At 35.6% G+C, this 12,033-nt stretch overlaps 1 protein-coding gene across 1 annotated transcript in view; it reads right to left on the bottom strand.

Moving 5' to 3' along the window:
* Positions 1-12,033, bottom strand: part of LOC6569970 (neurogenic locus protein delta) — a 52,317-nt gene that overhangs the window by 18,959 nt on the left and 21,325 nt on the right. The window lies entirely within an intron of this gene.

A 12,033-nucleotide genomic window follows, 5' to 3' on the forward strand; every position in this document is an offset into this window, starting at 1 on the left:
ATAATCAAATTAAAAAGTAATTCATTTAAATTGACGCTGCACATCAAGAATGCAACAGCAACCGCAGCAGCATCCCCAGCAACATGGCCATAAATCTTCCAACGTGGTATTTAACCGAAAAGGAACCGAGTAAAAAATACAGAAATCAACTGTGGAATTTTGCCACAAACATAAACGAAAATACCAAATCGAGTAGCAGTTGCTTAAAAAAAAAAGAGATCCATGCAAAGGACGACAAAACGGGCTTATGAAATATTAAGAGTCACAAGAACAGCAAACAGTTGATTTTTTTTTTTTTTTGCTGTTGTGTTTTATTTAGTTTCGGTTTACTTTAAGCCGAGTCCAATTTATTGTTACGTTTCAGTTTTTGAAGCGCCGACTTCGTATTTATCGTCGTCGTCTTTGCATTTGCATATTTGGATTTGCAAAATTTGTTTGATTTTTGATAGTCGATAAATTTGTAAATTAATTCGTTTGCGCGTTTAACGACTTGAGGTGTGGATTATACAAAAAATATCTAAATATTCAAAGCCAAATAACATAAAATAGGTCAGCGCGTGTTGACAACTTAATTAAAAAGTAGTAAGAAAATATATCAAAGAATTTTTTTAGGGATATTGTTGTGCATTGTGCGCTTATATGGTTTCTAGATACTGTTGCAGTTATTATTTAATTATGACGCCATAAATGGGTGCATGAACAACCCCCACAAGAAGCTGAGAAAAACTCTCAAACACAAACAACAAGGCAATGCCCAAAAATAGTTGCTCGAGTGTTATTGCTCTGATTGTTGTCCGTTTTCTATAACTGTTCGGCAATTAACATTTTAACAACAACAGCAACAACAAGTGAAGCTTGTTAAAATGACAATTTAATTGTTAACAAGACATGAGCTCAAAGTGCAGACAGAGATGGAGAGAGATAGAGATAGAGACTGCTCCACATGTGTTGTCTTGGGAAGCTTTTTATTGTTGATGTTGTTGTTGTTGATGTTTGTGTATATGAACATGGGTGTTTAATTGCTCAATTAAGCTGAAGTAGGTCTGATGTTGCCTCTTCACTTGTCTTCAGCTTTTTTCAGATGCTGTGTAAGCTAAGCACAGGTGTAGTAATCCGTTGTGGACCCCAAACAACAACAAAAAATATATAAAAAAAAATAAAGCGTGGCACAATGCGAGCAACAATGAAAAAAGGGCGATGATGATGCGGATGATGGTGAAAAATTGTAGCAAAGCTGCTTAACTAACATTTAATGGGGCTTGGCAATTGAGGCGCTCTTTCCCTGGCGCTAAAATTTGCCGCACGCCGTTGTAATTGTAATTGCAATTGTATGGCACAAAGGGACAAGCATTTGAGTAGAAAGAGAAAAAAAGAAATTATTGATTTTTCTAGCAGTTGCAAATGCAACTTGCGCGAATCAAAACACTCCATAAAACAAGTAGAAATCAAACAAACTATCTCAAAAAAAATGAAGGCGCAAAAAATAGATGAAAAACGCCCAAGATACACGCAAAACGAAAGACTTAAGCAACGAACTCGCAGCAGTGCAATGCAAGCAGCAGACGTCAACAGCAACGGCGACGCTGTTGCGCTACGTATAACAAAACGTGTATTAATAAGCAGCGGGCCAGCAACAGCAAAAAAAGAAAAGAAAAAATAAAAACAAAACAACACACGACGGCAAAACGGACGCAAAAGAGCAGCACATAAAGAAGCAGCAACAACGACGACGATGTCGGCAACAGGCAGGCGAAGAAGAAAAAAGTTGAAAAAAAAATTAAGAAAAAAAATGTACAAGTAAAACCGAATTGTTTCCCACGGCATACGATTTTGCCGGTCAACATTGATGGTTAAAACGAACAAACGAACGAGCAAACGAACGAACGAAGGAACGATCGAGCGACGAAGTGACGGCCCGACGTCGCGACATTCAGTCAAAAGGTGTAAGCAGCAACAACAACAACAACGAGCGCCAGGTGAAGAAGCAGCAGTGCATGCATTGCCAATGCACAGCCAGCCATATTGAAAAGAGCGAGAGAGCGGAAGAGAGAGCGAGCTTTAGAGAGAGAGAGAACAGCAGCACAATCGCTCTGTCGAAGAGAGCGCAGCAAAAGCCCCATAGCTATAACAGTGTTTAGTATCTGTTGTTGTCAGCTGGTGTTTTTGGGGAGCTGCTGCTGCAGTCGGAGCAGAGCAACTAACGAAAGAGCAGCGCCAAAGCGCAAAAAGAGCAAAACGTGACTTAAAAGTGAATTGGATGGCGAATCGTTGTTGTTGGGTTTATAAAGTGCAGCTGGCAGCTGCTGCTGCTGTGAGAGAGAGACAGAGCGACTAAGAGCGAAAACTTGTTTTCAACGGCGCTTTGAAGAAGAGTAGTGCAAAAAATAAATAATATAAAATAGTGTGGAAAAAAGAATTAATAGATGATCAGCAATGATGCGTTGCTGATGCGCTAGAGACAGAGACCAAAGAACAGATGGAATCTGAAGCTGAATTAATAAAAAAGAAAAACCTCGCACAAAATAAATGTTGAAAAAAGCGCAATAAGCGGAAGGAAGGTGAATGGGCAAGTGCAGAGCAAGAAAGAACGCATATAAAGCTATTGCACTCACACACACACACAACAGCAAATGTTTATGACGGAGGAGGAGGAGGATGATGAGGAGAAGAAGCAAACAAAGGTGCAGGCGCAGTTGTCAAAATATGTACAAAAAGCAAATCAATTTGCATAACAGCGAAACATTTACCCACACTCACAAACACACACACATTGTTGGTGGGAAGCAAAACAAAGCGTTGCAAAGCGATTTAAGCTTAAACCACAACAAATAGTTTTCTACAACAATTTGACACCATTTCAATGCACAAATACAATATACGATTTTCTCACCATTTTTGTTTTTCTTCTTCTATTTCTTCGGACAGTTATGTTCTGCACATGCAAATAATAAAAAATGCATATCTCAAAATTCTCCCAACTTTATTAAAAAAATAATAAATATACCATTTTATACACTTGTTATAGTTCTTTTCTATTTTTGGTTTTTTGTCTTGTTTTGCCGTCAACTATGAACTTTATTACGCTTGAAGACCTTTTGAGAACACACACACATAAATAAAAGGAAAAAAACAAAACAACAACGAAAAAACATAACTTGAAAGCTAAAATGCCAAGTTATCCCGGTGAATGGGGACGGGGTGGGGGAGTGGGGGACAAGCACTTCTTAAGTGTTGGAAAATAGTGCGTTGCATTGTTTATCTTTTGCTTGACTCAGTTTGCCTTTTTACGAGCCACTCTAAATTTATACAGTATAAATGAATGTTTTTCTTCTTCTTTTCTGCTTCGTCTTCTTCTTTCTTTGCCTTTACCGTGATCACTCAGGCTTGACGCGACTAGTTAGATCAAGCCCCTCTCCTCTCCCCCTCCCCAATATCACTTTTTTGCCATTCTTCCACGTCAACTTACGGTGTCTCCTGACTGACTGACTGACGCATTTTTTTATAATTTAATATATTTTTGTTTTTGTCTTACAGGTGTTTGCTCAAGTTGTGCAGTTATTAAATGTGCGTGCGTGTGTGGGTAAATAAAGTGGGAGAGAGAGATAAACAGTTGCCCTTTAGCTTTGCTACGTTGTTTATTAATCATTTAAATTCATCAACATCATCGTCATCACAATCAACCGTTAAAAGCAACGGGCTTGGAAACAGTTATAAGCGCAAGTGAAACAGCTTCTGTGTGTGGGAGCAGTTTGTCTGCTGCTCCCTCTCCCACCTCTCTCTAGGTTTCTAAATTGCAATTAATTATGTTATAAAGTGCGCAAGAGCAGAGAGAGAGAAAGACAGATAGAGAAGATGATGGAAGCGTCATTCATCCAATATTTTGCTCACTCATTCATTCATTCATTCGACGCGCCGTCGTCTCAATGTTAATATGAAAATTGCACGAAATGCAAAACAGAAGCGGAGAAGCTGAAGGAGAATAGGAACAGGCGCAAGCGCAACTACAACTGCAATTACTGCATGTCGAGTGTAAATGATAAGCACAGTACGGTTATCCGATAGGCAAGTGAGAAACAAACGAATAATGTGCTCAAGCAATACAAAATGCTAAGACTGGAAGAGATAGACAAAGGGAGAGCTTTTGATGGACATTTCTAACACACCCAAAAAAAAAAGGGAGAAGGTAATTTTTAGTGCTGGCAGATTGGTTGAACTTGCAATGCAAATTAAAACTGAGGAACAACAGCTGCATTTCATAATATTTCAGCTGGTCGACGAAACTGACGACCGCAGGAGGTTTTTCAAGCTACATTTTCGAGTGCTGTTAAAATTAGCAACTAAATGAAGGAACGAAAAAAGCGAGAGCGCAAAAGTAAAGCACGCAACGGAGGAGTGCGGTAAGCAGAAGAAGAGGAAGATGTGGAGCAGAGCCACATGCAATGCTCAAGAAGCAAGGGATGCTGGATGCATTAAAGATCAATGAAAGAAGCAGAGGCAAAAAAAGTGGAAAAGAGCTGCGCATGTGTCGACGACGTTGACGTCAACGTTGACCTACGCAAAGTGTAGCCAAAAACGCCCATGTAAAAAAACAAAAATGAGGCGCATGCAAAATAAAAAAAAAAAAACAGAGGCAGATGTTGCCGATTTGCGCATGTGTTTTTTTTTTGCATTCACATATTGAAATCGACCAGCTTCTCGATTATATTTTTGAAGCATGCGCCGTTGGTGGTAATTTCATTTGAGCCTCTCTGAATACGGCTGAATTTTCGACATGGACCTGTTTTGTTGCCAATGAAAAACCCAAAAACTAGTTTTTATCTATCTACGAGTGAGAAGGGTGCGAAACAAATCAACCCCTGCTCAGCTGCTTTTTAAACTGGAAGCGAGAATCAAAACATATCATATTGCAAAATTGTACTTTAATTTTGATAATTTATTTTAGGTGCAATTTCAATTATGCTGCTTCCTGTAATTGACATTTATCTATATAAAACTTAATAATTTGCTTTACTTTATTTTAATTATTTTCAGAATCTAAATTTAAATTTAATTTACTCAACATTATTTTAATGATTTTGAGAAGCCGGTTTTTAAGCGCTTTTGCAAACAACAAAATTCAAATATATCAAAATTAAATATTTACTTTACGCAATTTTAATAATTTTAATATTTCACAAATTTCAAAGCAGTTTTATCTTTTTCTATTTTCCTACAAGTGAAATGGTAGAGATATTTCAAAGATTTGAATTGTTGGCAATTCATATTTTCGGACAGGTGATTTTTCGAAATTACCAATTACTATGAAATACCTCCAAATGGATAAAAAAAAAAAATAGTTAATAGTTGCTCGTTGCTCAGCTCCTGATTGACAACGGGCTGGCAACGCTTTAAGATCGCCTCGCTTCGACTTTGCACGCACACACGCACACATGCAAAAATTGTATTTGCCTGGCTGTAGCTTGTTGCTTAAAAAACATTGAAAAACACATTGGGTCATACACTTTTATGTTTTTCTTTTTTTAGCTACCAAATAATATTTTATTGAATTTGATTGGATTTTGAGAATTTCAATATCGGCAGCTCTTCATCATCATCACACACTAAACAACATGCTTTTAATTCAATTGAACATTAAAAATTTAAACAAATTTTAAATTCTAATGTTGTAAGTTGTTTTTTCATTAGCGCGACGCGCGACACGACGCAAGCCACAATGCGACAATTGGCGACAAGACAACGACGAAGCAGCCGCAACGAACCGCACTGTGCAAGAATCCAAAACAGAATGAAAGCAGCAAAATGTTTTATTTTTCAAATTTGTTTTCAGGCAGCCAACCACGCTGAGAGAACGAAAGACAGAGAGAGAGAAAGCGCTCGGGCGTGAGAGAGCACAGCTGCATTTCGTTGTCATCCCTGTTATTACACTGCCGTACGCTGAGCGGTAAGCTGGGTACGCTTGCGCGTTAGAACGGGACAACTGCTGTGTCAGCTGCTGAGCGAAACGCGTTTTGTGTGCATATTTAGCGTGTTTCTTGTGAATGTTGCAAGCTGAGCGGAATGTTGCTGCAACATTGTTGCCAAGGCGACTGGCTTCTTTAATGCAAACATGAAAATAAAATATATTAAAAATATATTAAAGAACTTTGACAATTTCTAAATTTTTTTTATATATATTTCTTTTTCAATCCTTTTGCAAAAGGGTTGGTTTTTTAAATATTTACTTTTGTTTTGGTTTTTGTATAGAAACAGTTTTTGGCGCTCAAACAAATAATTAAAAAAAAAATAAATAAGAGGTTCGCAAATTAAATATATATATTTTTATTATTAGACTATATTTTAAGAGTTAAAAACTTTAAAATTAAAATTGAGTCTGCAAATATTATTGGCTAAAGGTAATTAAACATTATAAATTTGTAATAAAGAAGAAATAATACAAAAAATTGAAATAGTGCATGTGATAATTGAATTTTTGTAAGTATTTTTATTCTAAATTTCTGAAATTTTCTTTAGCATTTTAAGAAATACCATTAAAAAATAATATAAATAATCTTAATTTCATTATTTTTTTATGAAAGAAGTTTGCATAACTTAGATTTGAAAATAAACTTATTATAAATAGTCAGAATCTAAAAGACTATTGATAATTAATATGTATATTGTTTTATTCCATATTAGTATTTACTAATATAATATTACGAATACTACAAATAACAAAGTATTCTTAGCAATTTCACAAAATTAATATTTTTGTGTAGTTAAATTGTTTTTTTATTTATTTTTCATTAAATTATTTATATTTATCTACTATGTCTGATAATAAATAAAAAGATAATTTTGCCTGTATTGTTGATGAAAGAAATTGGTTTCGTTTAAATTTGATAATAAATTAAAATGTTAAATAAAATTTTCGAATGATAAATCAGAATCCAAATGACTATTGATGATTATTATTTATATAGATTTTTATTATTTAGTTTTGTAAACATTTTGCATCTAAGATATTTGCCTATATTAGATTTTGTAATAAGTGTATATACAATAATATACAATTGCTTAACTGCTCTGAGAATAAGCCAAAATCAACCAAAAATATTTGTGAAAACTCGAACAGCATAAAATTGATAAAGATTAATTCCACTCGATTTGCATTAGCAAGCATTATAATTCATTTTAGCTATAAAATGATAAATGTCCAAAAATCTGCGCACAGTCAGCTGGATTCAAATAATAAAGCTGTTGAAATTAATAATAAAAACTGCTCTTCATTAATTTAATATTTGCATATGAACGAGAAGAAAGAAGACTCTTAAAAGAGGCAAAAAGAAAGGAGAAGAAAAAATGCAATCAAGTCAACACCAAAATTTACAAGAGCCAACAAAAATAGTTTCCCCTCACTTTCAAGTGGAAAAATATGAACGAACGGGACGATTGCTGGATATGGATATGGATGTAGATCTGGATATCGATGTGGTTGTGGATGTGTCCACTGCTCCTGGCAAGTTCAATATTTAAGCAAACACTTTTTTCGCTCCATAAATTACGCTGCTTAAAAAAATGCGAGCGAAGAGTGAAAAGTTGTTAAATTAAACACAAATTTATGGCCGCCAAAAGCTGCGGGCTGTGGGGCAACCAAAAGGCCCAGTTGCAGGGCCCACGAAGCCAGAGAAACAGAGAGCCAAGTTAGCACCTGTAAACCGGTATTGGTTTTTTTTTTTTGGCCAGGCCAACAAGCGCAGGTAGCCAAGTAAGCCGCTGGCCAAAAACAGATGTCCTGCTGCTGCAAATTGAAAGCACAACATACATCATCCTTTCCAATGGGTCTACCCCACAACCACTCCCTGCCTCAACTCCCTCCCCCGTATGCTCCTGCCTTCTTCTTCTTCTTCTCAAAGGGCGCCTTGTCGTTTTGAATAATAAACAACAAAAACAACATAAAACAACAACTCAAAACTGAAGAAATTGGGGTCATGCACTCCACACGCATTGGCGATCTGGCAGCAGACTCCAGTCCCCCCTCCCCTCCATTTGCCCCACATGTGGTATGTAACATCTTTCACTTTGTGAATGTACTTTATGTTGATTTTTGGTTTTTTACTTTACGTTTTTTTTCAGTTTTGCGCACTTGCCGTGCTGCTTGCAGCTCAGGAAACTTGAAAATTAGGCGCGTGGCTCTGAAAATGGAAGGAAAGGGGAGGGTGGGGGAAGGACATGCAACATGTTGGGGCGAGTTGGAGTCGAGACTCATGATATGTTTATAGTGCTGATATTCTTGACGAAAATGCAGGCAAGTTTTATGCAATTTTTGTTGTTGGAGTCTTCCAACCAGTTGCTGGTTTTGTTGTAGTTGTTCGTGTAAAAGAGAGTGATGACAATATTGCAACTTGTATTCATTTTGGAGCTGCATCTTTATGAATATAGACATTCAATTTATATACGACATGGCAGAGCCCATTAACTAAGCAATTGCTGTATTTTTTGAGCTTTGTCAAAATATTGAAGAAAATGTGCGCTGCGAGTGAACCATTCACGGAGGTGGCACAAGGAGCTGAGAAAAGATATGGCTCGGTAGAGTAAAAGTAAGAGAGATTGAGAGTATATTATACATATATATATATATTATATTATTATATATTTATATTTACTAATAACTATTATAATTATTATATATTCATATTAGTTTTAAATATTCATTTTATTTATTAAATTATCTTAATATATTTTTTTAAATTTTAATATTTTTAAGTTTGTGGACAGCATTGAAATTAAATTAAATACATACATTTTTTTATTTACATTTGTGGGTTGTTATAACACAATATAGTTAGTTTTTGTTAGTTTTTATTACTCTTAGTTACCTTAGCAATATCCTTAGCAGTTGCCGACCAAGGTCGCAGGCAATATCCTTACATAAGCATTTATTTTACGATATAGTATATATTATATATTGTGAAACTAGGATATATATAAATATATATATGTATATATATATATATATATATATATACTTAATAAATGAATAATGCTGTTTTAAAAGGATATTTTTTTTAACAAATTTAAAATAAATTCTAAAATGTCCATATTTATATTTATTTTGTAGGATATTGATTAGACTTAAAATAAAAAAATGTAAATTGATATCATAAAATTAAATAAAAATTTAATTATTTAAATTTTTTTAGTCAGGGTAATCTTGAAATAAAAATATTTTTATTCTCATTGTAATCCTTTGAGTAGAATTTGGTTAAATAGACGAACATTGAAAAAGCTTGCAGCTTTCGTTCCACGAATTTGTGCGAATTATGTAGACGCTATTCAAATGATTCCAAGAACTCGGGCACATAATGTCGTTGCCCGAACCGTGATGAGAGGAGATGAGACAGCTGATGGCTGTTTTGGGGATCCCAGTAAACATCCTGTTATGAAATCGCTTAACTCGTTTGGCGTTTCATTCATCAAAAAACGCTCGCAAGGCGAATGCGTATAAATTCGCGTAAACAACAACTGAACTCGACTCGTAAACCGGAAGCGATCTGTAGAACCTTCGAGAGAAAGAGAGCGAGAGAATGATAGCGAAATAAAGAGAGAGAGAGAGAGAGCTGCGTTTCCATTTCGTGGGAACTTCGTGGGCCACTTCCTTCCGCCCCTGGGCTGAGCTGAAAGCGCGGGTGAAATCAACAGATCCTTTTCGCTCTTTTTTTAATTTGTAGGGATTTTTATGTCTACGAGCTCGAATCAAATTACGCGTGAGTCCTCCTGCAATCCTGGAGTCCTTGAGTTATTCGTCCCTAGCACAGGCTCGCTCTCTGTGCATCCATCATCCACATGCTGCTTGTTCGTTTGCACCTTGGGCCTTGACTACTTCCGGTTTAGCGCGAAGGACAACAACAACAGCATCAAATACGACAATGACAACAGCAGCAGCAGCAGGTAGTTGTTGCAGTTGTTGTTGTCGAGGCGAGTTTTTTTTTGCAGTTGCATTCGCGGACATTTCCTGCGCTTTGCCCACGCCATGCAAATAAGGATGTCGGATGTCGCCAGCGGGACATGCAGGACCAAAGGAAAACAACAAGTGCCCATCCGCTCCTCTCGCCCGAAACCTTGCCGGATGTTTTTCAAAAATCGATTGGAAATACAAATGGAATTACAGTCAAGTGCTTCAAGTGCTTTAAAATGACCAACAAGTGTCTGAAAAGTTCTGGATTTTACGGAAAATTTTGTAATCGTAAAATTGCATGTTCGTCGTTTATTTGACATTTGAGTATATTTTGCTCCTGAAAAGAAAATTAACAATTTATTTTAGTATAAGTATAAGTAGTTATTCATTAGTGTCTAGTGTCTCAAAAATTAAGTTTAAGCTTATTGCACATGGATTGAAAGATAGCAATAAATAAAAATTTAATAAATAATAATAAGTACAAATATTAAAATATTGAAATAAAACTTAAAATACAAAAGAAACCAAAAATTAAATATCTTTAAATTAAAAATGTAAGAACAAATAAAATTCAAAGAGTAAGAAACGAAATAATTTATATCAAATATTTAGTATTTATGATTTTTATAAATTAAATTTCAAAATTAAACTCTGTTTCTTAACAGACATTTCATACCAAGCCCGCTTTGTTTTGTTTCTCCTAAAAGGATTTCATAATTAGTTTTAATAAATTAACAATGTTGTTTAGTGAGCTCTTTTTACAGTTGAAATTTGTCTTTATAAAATTAGAATAATTCGCAGATTTGGACTTGATTTTGTTTGGGCTGAAAATAATTTTTTAAGATGATTCCTCATTTAATACAAATCTAGTATTAATCTACACTTATTTAGGATCATGCCGAAAATATCTTTATTGAATACGTTCTCTATCTTTGCTAGATTTTTCTATCCAATCGCTTAGCGATTAGACAAAATCTATTCGCCTGTAGCAGGTGGACACAAACAAATTTTCTCAGGCCCAACAGACTGAAGTAATCTGGGCAACTGGCAACGTTTCCCACAGGATGCAAATGTAACAAAACACAAGAAACGAAACATAACATTTTATGTTTGATTTCATGCAAAACAAAAACCCAAAACCGTACACGAAATCAATGGAAGGCAGTAGCTGAAAAGGGCAGAGCTGTGAAGAGCAGTGCTAAGAACATGTGTGCTTCCCACACACACATACACACACACCTACACAGATACACACACATCGAATGCAGCAGGTACTTTTGACTAGGACAAACGTGTCTTTAGATACACCAGCACTTCCCAGGCAGCTCATCTCGAAGTGGAGACTGCACCAGCTGCTGTTATTCTCAAGAATATCGGGACTTTGAGATTTGTTTTTACTGATGATTGTTGTTTTGCGTTTTACTTCCGTGTGAATTTTCCGGGTTTTTCGCATGGGCAACAGCTGGCTAAGCGCCAATTTCTAGTCCTTAATCCTTTTGCAGGCATTTGTTAGAAGCTGCAAACGTTTTTTTTTTTTGCGTGTTTTTAATTAGCAGCAGTCGAAACGAATTTCATCAGATATCTCCCTTCGGCCTGAGAACGGAAGCGACGCATCCTTCATCCTTTAACCAGATAGGGACACCCTCGCATTCGATCTGAGAACTTGCCAAAAGCCAAACACCGACTGCGAGGGTGTATCAGGTGTATTGCATAATCCTCGCTGGCTTTGATTGAGTGCGATTGTGTGTGTGGGAATCTTTTCGATTTTGTTGTGGATCTTGGGTAAACGGAAGTGGTTTCGCCGTGGGAAGTCAGGACTAGTTGAAGGAATCTAAATTATATAACGTTAGTTCTATGACTCCGATGAGAGTGCATCATTATGAAAGAACTAATCCATTTATAAAATGAATAATGCATATGATACTTATAAGATATATTGTTTCCATCAAATTTTTTTTCTGTAAACAAAGTATCAAATCTTTTCGGATTGCTTTAAATTCTTCTGTTCATATATATATTTATTTATGACTACTACTAAGAACTAATATAATTAAAATTCAATTAATATATAAAGTTATATTTTCTGCCAGCCACCAAAT

The sequence above is a fragment of the Drosophila grimshawi genome, unplaced genomic scaffold (genome assembly GCF_018153295.1).
Source record: "Drosophila grimshawi isolate 15287-2541.00 unplaced genomic scaffold, ASM1815329v1 contig_545, whole genome shotgun sequence".
In the NCBI taxonomy this organism is placed as follows: Eukaryota; Metazoa; Arthropoda; class Insecta; order Diptera; family Drosophilidae; genus Drosophila; species Drosophila grimshawi.